This window comes from Hordeum vulgare, chromosome 2H (genome assembly GCF_904849725.1).
Source record: "Hordeum vulgare subsp. vulgare chromosome 2H, MorexV3_pseudomolecules_assembly, whole genome shotgun sequence".
Classification (NCBI taxonomy): Eukaryota; Viridiplantae; Streptophyta; class Magnoliopsida; order Poales; family Poaceae; genus Hordeum; species Hordeum vulgare.
The window spans coordinates 633,499,831-633,522,598 of NC_058519.1; the positions used below are offsets into that span (position 1 = coordinate 633,499,831).

General features: G+C 42.7%; 1 pseudogene; it reads right to left on the minus strand.

Annotated features, from left to right (window-relative positions):
* Window positions 1–2,003: 2,003 nt before the first annotated feature.
* LOC123431026 lies at window positions 2,004–10,319 on the minus strand (annotated as a pseudogene).
* Between the last annotated feature and the right edge of the window lie 12,449 nt (window positions 10,320–22,768).

A 22,768-nucleotide genomic window follows, 5' to 3' on the forward strand; every position in this document is an offset into this window, starting at 1 on the left:
TTTAGATTACTATTTTAGTGATCTAAACGATCTTATATTAGTTTACGAAGGGAGTAGTTCTTAACATAAAGTTTCAAAAGCTTGCGATAATTTATGTTGACACGTATCCATGAATGTGAATGTAAATACTTCGCATCCAAATGCTGAATTTGTGTCACAGAGACTTGATGAGCGATGGATATTAGCTACTCCCTCCATCACGGTTTAGAAGGCACAGTTAGACTTGCGTGCGTTTCTAAAATAGATAAAGATTAAGACGCGTTGCATTTACTCCTAGCAGCTAACTAGTATTCCGTTGTACTATTTCTATTGCATGCGTAGTGTGAATGCTATTTTTAACTCATTTCACAGCCAATCAATAACCACCTAGGTCCTAGAGAATTTGCATGCACGCCTTCTAAACCGTGACGGAGGAAGTACTACTCTGGAATGCTTTATTGCTGGTACTTTCATTAATGAGAACTTGAGAAGGCAAGACAAACTTAGTATTTCCTTGGGAAACCCATAATTCGTGGATTTTGATTTATTTGAGGCATGGAAACTAATCTCGCAGAGGTGCTGGTGGTGATTTTGATTTATTTGAGAGAAATTAACCTCCCCAAGGGTGGCGTTGCGGAACTGGTAAAGAAACTTAGGATCGACGTCGCGAGACCAACCGCTCTAGCTAATACCATGTAAAAAATGTGGGATGGCTGAATATTATGTTGTTGTTGTTCTAACCCTTGTAGGGGTATATATAGGAGTACATGAGGGATAGAGGCTTGGAGTACAAGACAAGTTACATGTGATTGAAACTAATTCTACCTTTATCTCCTTATCTCTAACTTAAGACCACATATATTTCTAACAAGAATATCATACGAAAACCAATATTCAATAAAAACTTCGTGAAAATCATATTTTTATGTGTCAAAAAATCTGAAAAAAATATAGGATGTTAAGAGGATGATGTTTTGTTGCCACACAAAATTTCAAGTTGAAACACATTACAAGATATGAGCTAAGAAAAAGACAAATTTCAGCCCTGAATAGTAATATTACTATTTGGCACTGTTCAAAGCTGATTTTATCTTTTTCATAGCTCACGTCTCATAATGTGTTTTAATTTAAAATTTTGCGTGATTATAAAACATCATCCTCTTAACTTCCTGTATTTTTTTTCAAATTTTTTCGAAACTTCAATATATTTTTCTTTTGTTGTTTTCGTTGGTTTCCACCGGATGTTGGTTTTCATACGATATTCTCTCGAATGGGCTCCGCTCAGCCAGAATTTATAGAGAAAAAATGAACTGACAAAGGGCCCACTAATGAGTAAACCCACAATCCAGCCCATTGCTCGTGTCTGCCTCCACGCCGTCCTGCGAGATAACGCCCCAGCTCGAAGCCGCCGCTGAATGCCTGAATCCCTCCGACTGCTTCCGAATCCTCTCCGGCGCCGCCTCGCCCACCTTGACAACAAGCTCCTCCACCTCCCTGCAGTGCCATCTCCCTGAATCCCTCCCCGCACCCTGCAGTGCACGGTCTGCTCCCCCGCGGCAGCGCCTGGCAAGCTCTTCCACGCAGGCGTCGGTGGAGATGATCCACGAGGCACGGCGGCGTAGGAGAGAGGACTGGGAGAGCGTGCATGCGTGGCCTTCGTTCGGAGACGTGGTCGCTTGGCGCTGCTCCTGCTCGACAGCTCAAGCAAGGCACTGAACATTCTAATTCTTGGCTTGATGTGCTCCACTATTCATCTGTAATCTGTAGAGTTGATGTTTATTTCCGCTGTATGAAACAATCCGATGCGTATTTCTGTTGTCATTGCAGAATTGAACATGAAGAGGAACGGGACAGTCCCTTCTCCTGAAACATCAGTCTAAAGAAAACATGATTGCGTTTCTTCACTAGTGGTTCTTCGCTGGCCATAACTTTTGGGGAAAAAAATCGTATATCTAAGCATTTCAGCTTAGCTGGTAGAATCAGGAACCCGATGTTTCATTTTGGAATACTGTAAGAGTATTTATGCCAATAACATGTAGAAGAGGTGATCGATTACAAACTTGCAGTGAAAAACATTGTTTTTCCAGGGTAGTAGTTCTCCAGGATAACCAGCTGAAAGGGGTGGGGGTCCCGAAAATATATGACAATTGAATGCAAATGTGACCAATCAACTTTCATTCACTACGATGTGCAAGTTTCTTGGTCAGGAGTCAGAACTATGTGGATTGCCTCGATCTGTTGCACGACATCAGACATTGTAGGCCTCGAGTCGGCGTCTTGACTGCAACAGTTTATAGCGAGCTGCAGAAGTTGCATCATGCTCTCCTCTTGCTCGTCCTTCTGCTCCTGTCCTAGGAGCTCCATGTCGAACACCTCCATCGTCCACTCCTCACGTAGAACGGACGACACCCACTGTGCCAAATCTAATCCCTCCTCATTCTGTGTGCTCTTTGCCGGATCCTTGCGGGTGAGAAGCTCCAGCAGTAGGATGCCAAAGCTGTACATGTCGGCTTTCTGAGAGACTGACCTATTGCTGGTGACCTCAGGCGCGGTGTACCCAGAGGCATTGGAATACACACCAAGTGTCATCAGGCCATGCTCTGACACACATGCATCGTGCGTGCCGGTGAGCAGGATGTTGGAAGACCTGATGTTGCCATGGCAGCTTGATGGTCCAGCTAAGTGGATAGCCGCCACACCGCGTGCAGCAGCAAGTGAGATGCCTAACCGCTGCTCCCAGTCCAGTGGAGCTGAGCCAGAACCTCGTTCACCTAGATTCTCACCTCATGAATTAGTGATGCATCAAACACTCACGAAATTGTAAAGGCAAGCATATGATAGCATAGTACGGTATATTTATTACCGTGGAGTGCTTTTGCTAGGCTACCCATGGGGTTGATATCATACACTAGCATCTTCTCATCCGTGTTGTAGACTTGTAGTAATACCACCGCAGTGGCAAAATGTGCTTGTTCTTGATGGTGCCAATCAGCGTGACATGCTGCTCAAAGTCGGCCTTTGGCAAAACCACAGCCCTCAGCCTCTTGATCACTAGTTGATGACCAGCTTCAAGCGTCGCTTTATATGTTGTCCCAACTGTACCCTTGCCCAGAACTTCAGCAGATGCCCGAAGCAGGCTGTCCAGTTCGAACGATTGACTTGTCACTGTCGGGCTAATGATAAAAGTTCCCACATATCGGGCACCACTACTGCTTTCTTGTGATAGTGTCGCTTTGGCTGGAGCCACAGTTCTCATTTTTGGGTTAGTGGCATTGCTTTCTTGTGATGGCGTGTTTGGCGCCATTTCTGTTGGAGCTACAGTTCTCACATTTTGGTTACCGCTGCTGTTTCCAAGCGATGATGTTCCAGCTGGAGCTAGTTTATTTTTCCTTCCCCAAGAAAACAGAGCTAGTCTTCCTTGTACCTGATCTGGAGCCTTTCTAAGTTTGCGAAGACGTTCTGCCACTTCTAACATCTCAGGGCGCTTGTTGAGTTCCATCTTCAAGCATTTACCTGCCAACTTAGCAATCTCTTCGATAGTCTTCATATCGTTCGGCATTGCAATTTCAGCATCAATCATCTCCCTCACCCTCTTAAACCCTTTTGAAAGAGATTGAATAAAGCTTTCAACCAAGCCAATCTCCGCATCCTCTGTTCTTGCTTTTTTCCTGGTTATCAGTTCCAAGAGCACAACTCCAAAACTATAAACATCACTCTTTGCTGTGAGGCGACCATTCTGAGCAAACAGAGGGTCCATGTAGCCTATACTTCCTATCACATTTACAGTATATAGAGTATTTTCAGTGTTGACTAGTCTTGATATTCCAAAGTCTGATATTTCTGCTCTGAGTTTATTATCAAGAAGTATATTAGCAGGCTTGATATCACCATGAATGACCTGAGTATACATTTGTGAATGCATATAGCCCAACGCTTCTGCACATTCAATGGCGATTCTTAGACGTGCATCCAAAGTAATGGGAATACTATCCTGGTGAAGGATGTTACTCAGATTTCCTCTAGGAATATACTCCGTGACCACCATTAGGGCATTTTCGTCTACACAGTAGCCGACTAGTTTGACTACATTCTTGTGATTGATTTCACGGTGGATGTTAAATTGTGATCCAAATTCTACCGTATTGGACTAGACGTAGTACAGACGGTGTGGGCCTTTGCGTTGGTACCGGCGCGTACGAGTACAACTCGTTTACTTGTCCTCCAAGGACTCTTATGTATTGCCCCTCATATATACTCCATGTAGTCGCACCTAAAGACGGCCTGTCGTCTCGTGCTTGTAATACTCCTCCTCATAGTGATTGCGCCTTCGTGCGTCCGTGGTTTTCTCCCGCAAGGGTTTCCACGTAAAAATCTGTGTCTCTCGTGTCTCGTTGATCTCGTTTTATCTAACAAGTGGTATCAGAGCTGAGGTTCTGCGTATACGAGATTTCGGATCAAGAGAAATTAGGGTTCTAACGCGTGCGCCGTCGCACGCGTCTCGGATCCGAGACCGACAGGAATTTCTTCTGTTGCTGCGTCATATAAGCCGAGGCCGCCACTGTTCCCCGCCTCGATCCGGTGTTTTTTCCACTCGCCAGCTTGCCCCTCGGTTCCATCGCGCGCCTCGTCGCGACCCGATCCGTTTTTTCGCTCGCGAGGAGGCCGCCGCTGTTACTGCAAGTGCTGCTGCTCCACGCAACCAAGATTCGTGGCTGTAGCTGCTCATCAGATCGGAGTACTGCCGCAAGTCGCTGCTGCTGCTACTTTCCAGCCACAGAGCAAAGTCCATCAAGCAAGTTGCTGCTGCTACACGTAACACAGATTTTTTGTTTGGTTCGTTCTCAATTACTACATCCACAACCGAAGCTACCAGGGGCTATTGTTTCTAGTTTTTTGCTCCGCATATTAATTCTGTCCGGATTTTCTCTACTGGCTTGTACTACTTTGTGTACACAGGTTTATCTACTCATGGCTTCCATGAAGTACGGTCTTCCGCTGCTGGACCGTGACACAAGGTTTACCCTATGGCAAGTCAAGATGCGGGCGTTCTTGGCGCAGGCCGACTATGATGATGCACTGGATAGTTTTGGGAAGAATAGAATTGAGGATTGGACTGCTGAGGAGAAAAGAAGGGATCGTAAGGCTTTGTCACAAATTCAACTCCATTTGCATAATAATATTTTGCAGGAAGTTTTGAGCGAGAAAACTGCCGCCGCTCTATGGTTAAAGCTGGAAGGGATTTGCATGACTAAAGATCTCACCAGCAAGATGCATCTGAAGCAAAAATTATTCATGCACAGGTTACCCGAGGAGGTAACGTTTTGAATCATATTTCAGAATTTAAAGAGATCATATCCGATCTAGCTGCAATGGAGGTTACGTATGATGAAGAAGATACTGCTTTAATGTTACTTTGTTCGCTGCCAAGTTCTTATACCAATTTTCGAGACACCATATTATACAGTCGTGATACTCTCACGCTTAATGAAGTTTATGAAGCTTTGAACTCTAAGGAGAAGATGAAATTAATGGTGTCTCATGATGGTTCGAGTTCATCCCAAGCTGAGGGATTATCTGTTCGTGGCAGGACAAAGGAGAAGAGCTCACATAATGGAAACCGTGGCAAAAGTAAGAACGGCCAGAGGGGCCGGTCGCAATCTAGAGACAAGAAGCAGTCTTGCAGGTATTGCAAGAGAGACGGGCATGACATCTCAGAATGTTTCAAGTTGCAGAACAAGGAAAAGAGGAATGGCACATACAAACCGAAAGGTAACAAACAAGGTGAAAATTCTGCTAATGTTGCTCGTGATGAAAGTTCCGATGATGCTCTTGTTGTTATTGCTGGATGTGCTGAGACCAATGATGAGTGGGTACTTGACACTGCGTGTACTTTTCATATGTGCCCGCATAGAGATTGGTTTACTACTTTTGATTCTACTACTGTTGCTGGTTCCGTTTTGGGTTTTGATAATTCACCATGCAAGATTGAAGGCATTGGTTCCATTCGAATCAAGATGTTTGATGGCACAATCAGAACTTTGACAGATGTTCGGTATATTCCGAAGATGAAGAGAAATCTTATCTCTGTGAGTGCCCTTGATGCAAAGGGGTACAAGTATTCAGGTGGAGATAGCGTTTTGAAGGTCACCAAAGGTTCTCTCATTGTGATGAAAGGTGACTTAAGTTCGACCAATGGTCTTTATTACCTTCGAGGTTCTACCGTTTCAGGTAACGCTACTCCAGTTATTTCAAAGAATTCTGGTTGTGATGCTTCTAACCTTTGGCATATGCGTCTTGGACATATGAGTGAACTTGGTTTGGCAGAGTTAAATAAGTGAGGTCTTCTTAAAGGATACCAAACTGGTAAATTGAAATTTTGTGAGCATTGTATCTTCGGCAAGCACAAGAGGGTGAAGTTCAACACTTCGACTCATACAACTGAAGGTATTCTTGATTATGTGCATTCTGATTTATGGGGATCATCTCGCAAAAGGTCATTAGGTGGTGCTCGTTACATGTTGACTATTATTGATGATTATTCGAGAAAGGTTTGGCCTTATTTCTTGAAGCATAAATGGCAAGCTTTCTCAGCTTTTAAGGAGTGGAAGATTATGATTGAGAGACAAACTGAAAAGAAGGTAAAAATACTTCGCACTGATAATGGTATGGAATTCTGTTCTAAGCAATTTGGGAATTATTGCAAGTCTGAAGGCATTGTCAGACACCACACCGTTCCTTATACTCCTCAACAAAACGGTGTTGCTGAGCGTATGAACAGGACCATTATTTCCAGAGCCCGTTGCATGTTGTCCAATGCAGGTTTGCATAGGCGTTTTTGGGCTGAGGCCGCTTCCACTGCTTGTTATCTCATCAACCGCTCACCATCTATTCCTCTTAATAAGAAAACTCCAATTGAGGTATGGTCTGGTTCACCTGCTGATTATTCACAGTTGAGAGTTTTTGGTTGCACTGCTTATGCTCATGTTGATAATGGGAAGTTGGAGCCTAGGGCTGTTAAGTGCATCTTTCTTGGTTACAAATCTGGTGTTAAAGGTTTTAAATTGTGGAATCCTGAAACACAAAAGATTGTTATTAGCAGGAGCGTTATCTTTAATGAATCTGCTATGTTACATGATGTTGCATCTACTAATGTTCCAATTGAGAGTGAACAGCAGTCTACTATTCAGCAGCCTACTGTTCAGGTGGAGCATGTTATTGATTCAGGTGATACTTCTGATAAGGAAAATGTTTATGCACATGATGAACCCGTCTTTGATGATGAACATGTCACTCCAAATCAGCCTATTGTTCCACCCAGTTGGAATCTCGCACGTGACAGAGTTAGGCGGGGTATTAATGCACCTGAGAGGTTAATTGAGGAGTGCAATATTGTTTCTTTTGCTTTATCTGTTGCAGAAGAAATTGAAGGTAATGCTGAGCCTTCTTCATATTCCGAGGCTATTATTTCTGGTGATAGTAATAAGTGGATGACTGCTATGCATGATGAGATGGAATCACTTGAAAAGAATGGCACTTGGGATTTGGTAAGATTACCTAGAGAGAAGAAACCTATTCGTTGTAAGTGGGTTTTCAAGATAAAAGAAGGTGTTTCTCCCAATGATGAGACAAGATATAAAGCAAGGTTAGTTGCTAAAGGTTATAGCCAAATTCCAGGTATTGACTATAACGAAGTCTTTTCTCCTGTTGTGAAGCATAGCTCTATTCGCACTTTACTTAGTATTGTTGCCATGAATGATTTTGAGCTTGAACAATTGGATGTTAAAACTGCATTCTTACATGGAGAATTAGAAGAGGATATTTATATGGAACAACCTGAAGGTTTTGTTATTCCTGGAAAAGAAAAGCTTGTCTGTAAGTTAAAGAAATCTCTTTATGGATTGAAGCAATCCCCTCGACAGTGGTACAAGAGATTTGACACCTTTATGCTCTCTCAAGGTTTCAAACGGTCTAATTATGATAGTTGTGTTTACTTGAAAACTGTCAATGGTTCAGCTATTTATTTGTTCCTTTATGTTGATGATATGTTAATTGCTGCAAAGAGCATGTCAGAGATTGATGAACTAAAGAAGCAATTGAGTAATGAATTTGAGATGAAGGATTTGGGTGCAGCAAAGAAAATACTTGGCATGGAAATATCCAGAGATAGACCATCTGGAAAATTATATCTCAGTCAGAAGGGATATATTGATAAAGTTCTTCGTCGTTTTAATATGCATAATGCCAAGCCTGTAAGTACTCCATTAGCTGCACACTTCAAATTATCATCAGCCTTATGTCCCGAGTCAGATGCAGATATTGAGTACATGTCTAGAGTTCCCTATTCGAGTGCAGTTGGTTCACTTATGTATGCCATGGTTTGTTCTCGTCCGGATTTATCTTATGCACTGAGTGTTGTTAGTAGATACATGGCTAATCCTGAAAAAGAGCATTGGAATGCAGTTCAGTGGATTTTCAGATACCTACGAGGTACTTCTAATGCTTATTTACAATTTGGGAAAACTGGAGATGGACTTGTTGGTTTTGTTGATTCTGATTTTGCTGGTGATTTGGATAAGAGAAGATCGCTCACAGGTTATGTTTTCACCATTGGTGGTTGTGCTGTGAGTTGGAGAGCAACTTTGCAGTCTATTGTGGCTTGTTCCACTACTGATGCCGAGTATATGGCTATTTATGAGGCATGCAAAGAAGCTGTCTGGTTGAAAGGTTTGTACACTGAGCTTTGTGGAGATTCATCTTGCCCTAGCATATTTTCTGACAGTCGAAGTGCTATATATCTTACAAAGAATCCAATGTATCACGAGAGAACAAAACACATTGATGTCAGATTTCACTATGTTCGAGATGTTGTTGCTAAAGGTGATTTGAAGGTATGCAAGATAAGTACTCATGATAATCCAGCTGATATGATGACAAAGCCAGTTCCTACCAATAAGTTTGAGCTTTGCTCAGGCTTAGTTGGTATTTCTCACTAGTCCTATGGACTTTGACGCACAAGGTGTTTAAGCTGATTTGGATGGAGTTATTCACTTTCTTCGACTACTGAAGGGAATTTGGCTCAAGGTGGAGATTGTTAAATTGTGATCCAAATTCTACCGTATTGGACTAGACGTAGTACAAACGGTGTGGGCCTTTGCGTTGGTACCGACGCGTACGAGTACAACTCGTTTACTTGTCCTCCAAGGACTCTTATGTATTGCCCCTCATATATACTCCATGTAGTCGCACCTAAAGACGGCATGTCGTCTCGTGCTTGTAATACTCCTCCTCATAGTGATTGCGCCTTCGTGCGTCCGTGATTTTCTCCCGCAAGGGTTTCCACGTAAAAATCCGTGTCTCTCGTGTCTCGTTGATCTCGTTTTATCTAACAGTGGACGATCAATTCTTTAGCAAAATTTTCTTTTACATTGTAGATAAACCTCTTGACAGCAACCATACTTTTGTCGTCAAGGACTCCTTCATAAACTTCTCCAAAGGCTCCTCTACCGAGTACAATTGTATAGTTGTTCGTAAACCTTTTTATCTCATCTTCTGTGAAACGTTTCACATTGTGATTGCTGCATGCAATCCATTTTGATCTGTGCTCTTCCTGGATAAGTTTTGTCAGTGTATTTTCTGGATGATCCATCTTTTGAAGTAGCTGGGAACTTATTCAACGCTGGAAAACAGTTTGGCCTAGAAAACAGCTTCGGTAGTGCTAAGTGTCAAATTTAATCTAGCATGTAAATGACGGAAAAAATGAACAAAGTATGTAACAGCGTTTAATTTCCTTGACTAATCTTCAATGAATTAGCAGGGTTTTCACATGCCCATTGGGCAACATATTGATGTTGTTTATAGAGCCTCTAGCTGCCGAGGGATAACCAATCTAGATATCTATTTTACTGTTTTATTTACAGAGCACTGCAAAGAATCATTTATTGTTCAGTTTTGCTGTGAATTTAGAATAACAGCATCATGGTACGATCTGGGTAATTCACTAACTTTACGCAATTGCTTCCTTACAGAGAAAATGAAACAATGTTTTGAAGATGAAGAAAACAGGTTTGGGTCGACTAAACATAGTGAGGAGTTCAAATACAAATTGGGCAATATCTGGGCGAAAAACCAAGAGAGAAGTCTAACAAAAGTGCTAAAGACATAGAGATGGGTATGGTAGAATCAAACGTACCACTTCAGAGTTCAGAGTGGACGCCGTAACATGACACGATCAGTGGATCCTTCTTTTGCTAGTGGTTGCACAGATCGCCAGGGATGGATTGGTGGTCAACTCTCGGAGCATGAATGAGGCGGCCCTATCCTTGGAGGTTGGGATGCTTAATGACAACTGCTACCAAATTAAATAAATATGATCATGCCAAACAATTTATGTATTATCTAGGAGTGTCCCGATCAAATGATTGCAAATGTACAAAAACATCAAATTAGATACTAATCCTTCTGTTCACTAATATAAGATGTTTTGGATATTTTAATATGGACTATATACACACTGAAATGAGTGAACAGACAGACTAAAACATGTCTGTATACAACTGATTTAGAGAAAACTTAATTTTTTTTATATTTGTGAACGGAGGGAGCACATCCACAAAACTTATTTTATGTACCGTTAAGTGTTCATATGCTCACATATTTACCTAATATTAAAAGGGGGCTGCTACGCATCCATTTATGGATTTTTATTAAACATCCGCCACCTGGACAGCCACTGGACAGCCTTCCGATCTATGTGCGCAGCCGTCCGTTCCGCTCCGGCCGGGCACCCAATAATTTCCGAAACCAAGATCGAGTTGCAGAAACAATCGCTTTGTTGCAAAAAAAAAACTTTGGACCCATTAATTCCTGAAACAACGGTCGAGTTTTAGAAACAATTGCTTTGTTTCAGAAATTTTTTCTTCGTCTTTCTGCAAACATAGGTGCTGTTGCAGAAGAATTTTTTTTACAACAAAGGTCATGTTTTCAGAAACTTTTGCAACAAAGGTCAGGTTGCAGAAAATTTTGCAACCCTGTTCGTGGTGCGGCTGGTGGCGGGCGGATGGCCGGACGGCGTCGGGGGCGAGCGGCTGGCGGCGCGAGGGGGTGGGGGGAGGGGAGGGCCGACCGGCATCAGGGGCGACGAGAGCGGCTGACAGCGTCGTGCGAAGGGCCGACCGACGTCGGGGCGAGCGGCTGGCGGCGTGAGGGTGGGGAGAGGGCCGGCGGCGCCGCCTGTCCCCGCCATCGTGCCGCCATCGACGAGCTTGATGTGGTGGTGGCCATGGCGCTGCACGAGTTGAGGAAAAAGAGGCGTGCGGAGGGCCGGCCAGCGTCGGGGGCGAGCGGCGGGGCGGGGGGAAGCGAGGGTCGGCCGACCGGCATCGGGGGCAGAGGAGCTACGGACGTGCGGTGTTGCAGTAGCTTGATGTGGTGGTGCCCATGACGTTGCAGGTTGCAGGAGTTGGGGAAGAAGATAAGGAAAGAAGGATGTGATGGTATGGACACGCGTTGCATGTTGGAGGCGGTAGATTGATAGCGTCGGATCAGCCGAGTGAAGGAGATACTTTCCCATATTAAAATGGGGATCATTTCTTCACTTTTTTTCATCAAAGGTTTTTACCTTAAAGCCCCTTCGTACATCACAGTGATTTTTTTAAGATGTACTCCAGTTTTCTTTAGATCGAAGAAAACCAGTTTTAAGTAGAGGACGTGCAAACGGGCCGGCCCAACTCGCAGGCTTGAAACGAAACACAAAAATTGAAATTGCAAAATTGACTTCCAACCTAAAGCTGGATGGTAGCGAGTCTAGCCAGCTGAGCTAGAAACCCCATATGTCTGGAAATCAGCACTAAATTTAAAGTCACGACAACGGGAGATCCATTTTTCGACATTTTTGCGAAGAAAATGGAAAAACAATTATTCAAAAATTTGAACAAATGTTTCAAAGTCGTGTTTTTATTAAATTCTAATAACATTTTCTTGAAAAAAAGTGAACATAATTAAAAAACACAAACAATTTTTTCAAGAATGTGATTTTTTTTGAAATTGTTGAAATAAATTCGAATTCTGAACAATTGTTTTGAAGTTTGAACAATGTTTTTAAAATAATTTGAAATACGCACTAACAATTTCATAGTATACAGTAAACAATGTTTAAACACACACTTCAGTTTTAAAATATACGGTGAATTTTTTTCAAATGCATGCTGAAAAAATTTCTATACAAGATGAACATTATTTTATACACAATGTACATTTTTGTCAATGTGGTGAACTTCTTTTAAAACATGAGCATTTTTTAAAAGATGAACAAAATTTGTAATTCCGAACATACTACCTCGAGTTGGCGACACACAACGGTTCCTCTGAGTGGCCGGTGACGAACACACGCGTGCCGTCCTTCTTGGATCATTCGTCTACTTAGCGATGTCTCGTAGTTCCTCCGCACAACCGATTACAAGGAAGCCAAAGATATTGTTCCTTTACGCCATGGTGATGCACAAGGTACTGCCCTGCCCTCCACATCATGCCACGTGAACGCCTAGGGGAGGCACGGTGGTTGAGGGTGCAACATGCACTAGTAGGAAATAGGCCTTTGGATCAAAGCATCAGTCCGGTTGGTTTTTGGACCGGGACTAATGTTTTCACTAGTCCTAGTTCATGAGGCGAGTCTTTAGTTCTGGTTCATTTTTGGCCAACCGAGACTAAAGGGGTGGTGGCAGACTGGTGTCAGACTGGCCCCCTCGAGAACCCCTTTAGTCCCAGTTTGTAACACCAACCGAGACTAGAGGGGGACATTAAGTCCCGGTTGGTTATACAAACCGGGACTAAAGATCTTTCTATATAACCCCTTCGTCCAAACCGAGCCCATTGCTCTGTTTTCTCCATTTCCCTCTCTGTTCTTCCCCTTAGCTCGAGCTCATCCTCCATTTTTTGCCAAGATTTGTCAAGATTTGAGGTACCCCATCTCTCCAAGTGTTCACAAAGGTTAGCAACTTTGTACTTTCATCTCTCATTGGTAGATTAGCTCGTGCAATTCTGTAGAAGTATAGTGATTTGTGGGTTTTAGTTTGGATAGTAATTTTGTGGGAGTTTATTTAATGTATATGCAATTTGAGCTCAAATTAACTTCTTATTTGCATATGTGTAGGTATTGTTTACTTAGTGCCTTCCCGTCCCCGTCCTAACTACCATCAATCGCGCGCACCTTCCGGTCGCCGGCACCACCTTGGCGATCCTCTTATTCTTAAGCTTTTTATACAAGAAAAAACTTATTTGTATGATTTAGATAGTTTTCTTACCTTTATGATTATTTGTTATACATAGTGCCACGATATTGATATCCGTTCCCGTTGGCCCTCGTCCGGTTTATGATTCGGATGTGGTATATTTTCTTTTATAAGTATGTGTTGAATTTCTCGTTTATGACAATTATGTCCATCAAATTGACATAGATATTTTTATCTAGGAGCTATGTGAACCAAAAATTACAACCGATCCTTGTCAAGAAGTTAAATTTAGTTGAAAAAGGAAATGAGTATTTGAAAGAAAAATTGAAGAAGAGAATATGAAATTGGAGTTGTATATTGCCGATGTCCTCGATGATCACAACATCAAGATGGATGGAATGCGCTTGAAGATTAGAAAGTTTAAAAAATATGCTATTAATAAAGAGGCTTGGTATCACTATGATGTTGGATCACTTGTTACCTTAGTAGCGATATTGATCGCATTTGTTATTGCATTTAAATGATTTAGTAGATACTCTTGTATGTTGCTTTTATGAGAATAACTATGTATGAATTTTATGTGTGAACTTGTATAAATTTGGTCTTTTCGGTCTTGTGTAATGAAGATGAACCGGCAATGGATGTACGATGACCGACGTTCTCCCCAGTTCATTGATGGCTTGTAGAATTTTCTGCGTGCGACTGAGGCAGACTAATGGGATGGTTTTATGTCTTGTTCATGTGGTGTCTGTAAGAATGATAAAACTTACTCTAAGTCAAGAGTCATTTACATCCACCTGTTTACGTCCGGTTTCATGTTCACGACCAAGCACGGAAAAAGACGGGTGCTAATGGAAGAGAATGAAGAAGAAGAGGATGATGACGACTATCGTTTATTCCCTGAATATAATGGTACTACAATGAGGGAAGAATCTCAAGTAGAGGCAGCAAATGAACCCGCTGATGATCTTGGTCGGGCCATTGCTAATGCAAAGAGAAACTGCGCAAGTGAAAAGGAGAAGCTAAAGTTGCAGCGCATGTTAGAGGATCACAAGAATTTGCTATTTTCCATCCATTTAGTGATTTGTTTTGAGCTAAATGACCCTGAAATTAAAAAGCACTATAAATGAACTCTGAAAAGGCTGAAACTTGGCATGGTATCATCATTTCACCCACATAACATGTGTTAAAAAGTTGGGAGGGTTACAACAAAAATTGGATGCACTTCGTGTACAAACTGAACAATCTCTTTCGAAGTATCAGGGTTTCACACGAATACTCATCTCTTACAAAGAAATGTCATTTTCTAATCTTATTTCAACTGCAGACTTTTTTGCACTCAATATGCATCATTCAAAGCCACATCATCAATTTTCAACCCTTTGTGACCTCATTTGCTATTTTTCGTGCATTTAATGATTTTTTTTGATCTAAATGACCATGAAATTGAAAAGCACTACAAATAAACTCTGAAAAGGCTGAAACTTGGCATGGTGTCATCATTTCACCCACATAGCATATGCTAAAAAGTTGGGAGTTACAACAAATACTTGATGCACTTCGTGTACAAACTGGACAATCTCTTTCGAAGTATTAGGTTTCGGACGAATACTCATCTCGTACAAAGGCATTTCATTTTTTAATAACCTAAGAATTACCAAATTCAATTGAATGATAAAATAAACTAATATTAAATATTAGAAAAAAGAATGACTAAAAATCTATTTTTAAAGTAAAGTTATTCACAAACTAGTGATTCACACAAATAAAAAAAAACAAATTTAAACTATGAAAATTTGAAAAATACTAGCACTAATGGAAATTTTGTAGCGTTTTTTACCTAAACCAAAAAGATTCATTCAAAAACTATAAATAGTCTAACAGTTATTCCAAATTTAAAAACAGAAAATATCCAGTTTAGAAAAACAAAAACAACAAAAAAGAGAAAATAGACCTTTAGTCCCGGCTGGATCCACCAACCGGGACTCAAGGTCCCTTCCCGCGCGGAATTTGGGCCGCCGAAAATATACCTTTAGTCCCGGTTGGTGGCTACAACTGGGACTAAAGGTGCGTGCGAGCGGGCCAGGCGCCCCACCTTTAGTCCCGATTGGAGCCGCCAACAGGGACTAAAGACCCTTTAGTCGCGGTTCATAGCTCTAACCGGGATTAAAGGTCTCTTCATATAATCCGCGCCCGCTTTCGGCACCGATCTCTCCCATTCGACCCCCCGGGGCTGAAGCCCTGCCCCGATGCCACGAGGCTGCCAGAGCTCGCCGCAGCCCCCGATGACGTCCTCGTCGTTGCCGCCGCCCAAGCCGGTCGCCCGTGCCTCCTCCACGAGCCCCTCCTGCCCGCCAGCGAGCCCTTGCCGCGCCCCGGCCCTCCTCCCATGGTGAGCTCCGCCGGCCTCTCCTTCCCTCCTCGATCTGTTGGCCCCGGCCCCTTGCCATGCCCGAGCACAGCGGCGCCATGGCCACCGGCCTACCCGACCGCGGCGGCGCCACACTGCTAGGAAAAAGCTTATGCACAGAATATTAGCAATAGCGCTTGTTAAAACAAAGCGCTACTGCTACATAACAGTAGCGCGTGGCGAACAAGCCCGCTACTGCTACCCAAATAGTAGTAGCGTGCTTAGATAAAACGCACTACTACTATGACTGTTCTAACCGTTGCTGCCAGGCTTGGTATAGTAGTAGCGCTCTTCTTGGAACCGCGCTACTACTAAGTTTTACAGCAGCAGCGCGTTTAAAAAACGCGCTATAGCTAAGTAGCTATAGCGCTTGCTGGGTAAGAGCGCTACTACTAAGTTTGACTTCCCCCTGCGCGGGCGTCCCTCCCTCAATTCCTCATTCTTGTCGCACGCGTCTCCAACTTCTCCCTCGCCGCTCCTCCTCACTCGTCGCCCTCAACCTCTCCCTCCGTCGCCGTCACCGGAGCCGTGCGCCCCCGGAGCCACTCTCCGCCGCTCCTCGCCACCCCTGCCTCCCTCGCCGTCACCAGAGCCGCCGTAGACACCACCGAAGCCACCCTCGACGCCCTCCGTGCCACCGTCTCCCCTGAGCCACCCTCAACGCCACTGCCTCTCGGTAAGCCCCACCCCTCCTCTCTAGCTAGGTTAATTAACTTAGGTGAATTTAGTTATGAACCCTAGGAATTAGCTAGCTTAAGTAGGTTAACTATGTAGGGTAAGTAACTAAGTGAACTAGCTAGGTTAATTTGGAACTAACTAGGTTAATTTGGTTAACTAACTAGGTGCTGCTAGTAGTATATATAGTGGTACTAGTAGATGTTAATTAGGTTAGGGCAGTAGTGGTACTAGTAGTTGTTAATTAGGTTAGGGCAGTAGTGGTACTAGTAGTTGTTAATTAGATGTTTTTTAGTTAGGGAAGTAGGGTTTTGCTAGGTTAATTAGGTCCAATATGGCTTGGACCAGTTCATAGGCGTAGAAGCCTCTAAGATGATGATTGATGGAATCATGGCACAACTGGACATACCCCTGGCGGGTAATAGGGTAAGGCAACATGTAGGGACGCGCGGCCATCAGAAAAAACATGTAATTGGAGATAACCTTTGTTGCTTTAGGAAGACCAAATGTTGTCGACACTAGTTCCAATACCTTGTGAATTATATCTTCTGATGCACGGGTCGACGAGGAGTAGAACGTGGAGTCCCATAGGTCCTCCCTCCCCATTTGCTTGGCAATTTTGCTGCCTATACTATGATGAGTGTGATGGAACACCTTAAACCAACATGTTCACGCACGTGGTCCGACCAATATTATTTCCTTTGTAAAAGTACCATCATTGGCTTAGTGACGAACAGAAATTCAATTGCTTGAAACAAACAACCAAGCTTATACCAAATTTGTATATGCTTAAGTACTTAACTAAATATACGTAAGGGTTCTAGGTTTCTAGGGTTCATCCATCTATATTTGGTTTTTGAATTGACTTTGAGAGAGCATGAGATTTGTGTAGATTTTCTTGAAGTGTCAAACACTAGGAGATGCAAATTTGAAGTGGTCATGTTATATGCAAATTCCTAAATAGTGTTTGCTCATGTTTATCTACTGTTGTAGTTGCTCATGTACATGTTCTTAAGTGGTCCTACTATATGCAACATTCAAGTGGTTCGATTGTGTCCAAGTGGCCTTTTGTTGTTTCCTGGATAAATGAAGCCGAGTGTCCTATATTTTGCCGGAATGTTGATTCATTTCCATTCCGGCAAATTTCAGATGCTCGATTTGTCCACTTTTTAGCAAAGGTCATGCCGAAACTTTCTGTGAATTTCGGCATGACTTGTGCTACAAACTAGGACATATCAAGTCTCCAGGATTTGCCACACCGGGAATGAATCAACGTTCCTGCAAAACATAGGCCTTTTTTTATGTCATTATTCATTTCATTAGGTCTAGAATTAATTGACTAGATTTAATCGTAGGAAACATGGCTAGCAACGATGAAGGACAGGGTTCTAGTGATTGCAATGTCTACGAGGAGGTAGACACTTATTTGAACCTTCTCGACGAACAATGGTTGTTGCAGGGCCCACCTGTCACATCCGAGACTGAGACCAACATCGAGACTGGCGCCAAGACTAGCGCTGAGACCCAGACCGGCAACGAGACTGGCGAAGCCGGTATAGAACGAAAAGTGAAGAGGATACGATGCCCAAACAAGCTCATCACTACTAGACTCGTGGTCACGGAGGTGGACTCCGGCAATTTTGAGCCAAAATTGCCTCCGGAAGCGCGCGCATGCTACGACAATCAAATAGGATGCATCCTATGGACAACCGCCACCATCAACGATGAGAAACTAAAGAAGATACCAGGTATGGAGCACTCCCTTCCAAGGAAGTTCCACCATGTATTCTTGTTCGTGGGCCGAGATGAACAAGAATATACTGATCCAGATAAATACCCAACAATGAAGAAGATAAACAAACGCTCCATGGGCAAGTTTAGCGGCGCGTTGTACGCCTGGAAAGTAAGGGTGAAAGCAAGGATCATTGACAAAAAGTGGTACTCTTAGTGATGGATTCTATGTCCTCCACCACATTCTGGAGTACAAACGGGATCAGCAGATCCTTCGCATGTCACCTAGATCTGACGATGCTCATATTCTGCAATGGGCAAAGAACCTAGGAGATATCCCGGATCATCGATTTCGAGCTAAGTTCTATCACATCCAGTGTGAACTTGCCCAAATCAACATGAAGAAGGTCATCGAAAAAACAGGGATGTTCTACGAAGAAGGGCAAATGTCGCGGGAAGACGTCCAAACACGCTATCGGCTCAACATCTCGACATGAAGCCTTTCACCATGCTCGGGGACTATCTCCCTGACTTTGATGGATGGCACAATGATGTTTGCTGTGTACCCCTGGAAGTTGTGCCAGAAATACTCCTACTACGGCACGTTGGTATTCCCTCGAAGCGGAAAGGGTGATGTAGCACAACGACGGTAAGTATTTCCCTCAGTTTGAGAACCAAGGTATCAATCCGGCGGAAGAGTATCTCACCAACCTGCACAAACACAAAAGCTTGCACCCAACGCTATGAAGGGGTTGTCAATCCCTTATAGATTGTTTGCCAAGTGAGAACTGAAAGTAACAAAGTAACAAAGCAAAGTAAAAGCGGAGTTGTAAACGATGGATGTGAATAGACCCGGGGGCCGTAGTGTTTACTAGTGGCTTCTCTCATGAAAGCAAGTAGATGGTGGGTGAACAAATTACTGCCGAGCAATTGATAGAACTGTGCAGAGTCGTGACGATATCTATGCAATGATTATTTCTATAGGCATCACGTCCGAAACAAGTAGACCGATACTTTCTGCATCTACTACTATTACTCCACACATCGACCGCTATCCAGCATGCATCTAGTGTATTAAGTCCATAAGAACAAAGTAACGCCTTAAGCAAAATGACATGATGTAGAGGGATAATATCAAACCAATGATAAAAACCCCATCTTTTTACCCTTGATGGCAACTGCTTGATGTGTGCCTTGCTGCCCCTTCTGTCACTGGGAAAGGTCACCACATGGCAGAACCCAAAACCAAGCACTTCTCCCATTGCAAGAATCATAGATCTAGTTGGCCAAACAAAACCCAAGACTCAGAGAGACTTACAAGGATATCAAATCATGCATATAAGAAATCAGCAAAGACTCAAATATATATCATAGATAATCTGATCACAAGTCCACAATTCATCGGATCTCGACAAACACACCGCCAAAGAAGATTACATGAGATAGATCTCCATGAAGATCATGGAGAACTTTATATTGAAGATCCAAGAGAGAGAAGAAGCCATCTAGCTACTAACTACGGACCCGTAGGTGTGAAGTGAACTACTCATGAGTCATTGGAGGGGCGATGATGATGATGAATAAGCCCTCCACCCCCAAAGTCCCCTCCGGCAGGGCGCCGGGAAGGGTCTCCAGATGAGATATCGCGGAAACGGAAGCTTGCGGCGGCGGAAAAGTATTTTCGAGGCTCCCCCGATTTTTTGCGGAATATTTGGGAATATATAGGCGCAAAACCTAGGTCAGGAGGCGGCCAGGGAAGCCACAAGCTTGCCCACCGCCGCCTCCCCCTGGTGGCGGAGTGGGCCCTTGTGGGCCCCCTGGGGCCCACCTGGCCTGGCCCAAAGTCTCCCTGGACTTCTTCCGTTCGGGAAAAAATCATTTCGGGGGTTTTTCTTCCGTTTGGACTCTGTTCCAAAATCAGATCTGAAAAGAGTCAAAAACATGGAAAAACAGGAACTGACACTTGGCACTGAATCAATAAGTTAGTCCCCAAAAAGATATAAAAAGGTACGTAAAACATACAAAGAAGACAAGATAACAGCGTGAAACCATCAAAAATTATAGATACGTTTGAGACGTATCAAGCATCCCCAAGCTTAACTCCTGCTCGTCCTCGAGTAGGGAAGTGATAAGAATGAATTTTTGATGCTTTCATGCTACCTAGCATAGGTGTCCTTTGTAATTCCTCTTATGTGACGTGAATGTTCAGATCCATTAGATTCAAAACAATAGTTTGCTATTGACGTGGAAACAATAATAATTCAAGCAAACTAGCAAAGTAATCATGAACTTTCAAAATAGCAAGGCCAAAAGAAAGTTATCCCTACAAAAGCATATAGTCTGGCTATGCTCTATCATCATTGCACAACAAATTTAAATCATGCACAACCCCGGTATTGGCCAAGTAATTGTTTCACACCTTTACTTTCTCAAACATTTTCAACTCTCACGCAATACATGAGCGTGAGCCATGGTTATAGCACTATATATGGTGTGGAATATGGTGGAGGTTGCAAGACAAAAAGGAGAAGATAGTCACATTAACTAGGCATATCAATGAGTTGTGGAGATGCTCATCAATAGATATCAATGTGAGTGAGTAGGGACTGCCATACAAATGATGCACTAGAGCTACAAGTAAGTGAAAGCTCTTAAAGAAAACTAGTGGGTGTGCATCCAACTTGCTTGCTCAAGAAGACCTAAGGCAATTTTTGAGGAAGCCTATCATTGGAATATACAAGCCAAGTTATATAATGAGAATTTCCCACTAGCTATATGGTGGTGACAAAACGAGAGACTCTCAATCATGAAGATCATGGTGCTCAAAATGCACAAGTGTGGAAAAAGTGGTAGCATTGTCCCTTCTCTCTTTTTCTCTCATTTTTTTTATTTTGGTGGGCTCTTTGGCCTCTTTTTTATGGGCTTCTTTGGCCTATTTTATTTCCTCACATGGGACAATGCTCCAATAATGATGATCATCACACTTTCAACTCAAAACTTAGAGCAATTATAACTCTATATGGAATGCCTTTGGTAGTGTACCGTGGCAACGATCTAGCATGGCATAGTCATCAATGGAAACATCATGCTAGCTATCTTATGATCATGCAAAGGCAAGTAGACGTGGTGGAACATGTCATGGTGGTAGTTGCATGGCAATATATCTCGGAATGACTTTGAAAAAGCCATAGTAGGTAGGTATGGTGGCTGTTTTGAGGGAGGCTAATGGTGGGTCTTGTGCACTGGCGAAAGTTGCACGACATTAAGAAGATAGTGATGGTGGAAGGTGAAAGTGCATCTAAACCATGGACTCAACATTAGTCATGAAGAACTCATATACTTGTTGCAAAAAGTTTTATTAGTAATCGAAACAAAGCATTCAACGCATACTCCTAGGGGAAGGGTTGGTAGGAATAAACCATCGCGCGATCCCGGCCGCCACACAAAGGATGACAATCAACATGCTTAGATTTCATCACATAGCAGTTCACCATACGTGCATGCTACGGGAATCACTAACTTCAACACAAGTATTTCTAGATCCACAACACCTTACTAGCATGACATCAATATTACCATAACCACAACTCAAAACTAATTGAGATGAATCAAACTTCTCCAACTATTCAATGCACATGAAGGAGGAAGTTTTCGTATCCCTTTGGATAACTACCCCTTTTGAGACTAATTTCAAAGCATAGATCAACTACCAAGCCACGCACCGCTGCGCTCTAAAAGATATAAGTGAAGCACATAGAGCAAAAGTATCTAGCTCAAAAGATATAAGTGAAGCACATGTGAGCTGAATTGTCTACCAAAAGATATAAGTGAAGCTCGACAAAATCACGGCGTGTGCGTGTCTCTCTCTCTAGGTGTGCAGCAAGGATGATTGTGACACAACAAAAATAAAATACTCCTAAGATACAAGACGCTCCAAGCAAAAACACATAACATGTGGTGAATAAAAATATAGCCCCAAGTAACGTTACCGATGGATTGAAGACGAGAGAGGGGATGCCTTCCCGGGGCATCCCCAAGCTTAGGCTTTTACGTCATTCTTGAATCTCTTGGGGTGCCTTGTGCATCCCCAAGCTTGAGCTCTTGCCACTCTTTATCTTTTTTTCCATAAGAACTTCACCCAAAACTTGAAAACTTCACAACACGAAACTTAAACAGAAACTCGTGATAACATTAGTACAAGAAAGCAAACCACCACTTCCTTAGGTACTGTAGAAAACTTAAATTCTACTTGTGCTGATGTTGGGTTACTATACTTTCAATATTCCATGGCTAATACCCCCCGATACTATCCATAGTTTCATCAAAATAAGCAACCAACACAACAAAAACAGAATCTGTTAACAGCAGACCAGTCTGTAGCAATCTGTATGTTTCATATACCTATGGTACTTCAAAAATTCTGAAACATTACGACAGTCTGAAGAATTTGCGTAGAAATCAGCAGAAAAAATAATAAACTCAAAATCTCTTACATAAAAAAAATGTAAATTCTTTTCGTGAGCAGAAAGTTTCTGTCTTTCCCAGCATGACCAAACGATCATCCTCAAGACTAATCATAACGGTTTTGCTTGGCAAAAACACAAAAAGAAACACAAAAAACACAATCATAACAGAATTATGAAAGTGTGGAAAACACAAAATAGAAAGAAAAAGGATAGATTCGTTGGGTTTCCTCCCAACAAGCGCTTTTGTTTAACGTCCTTAGCTAGGCATTGATTTCAATGAT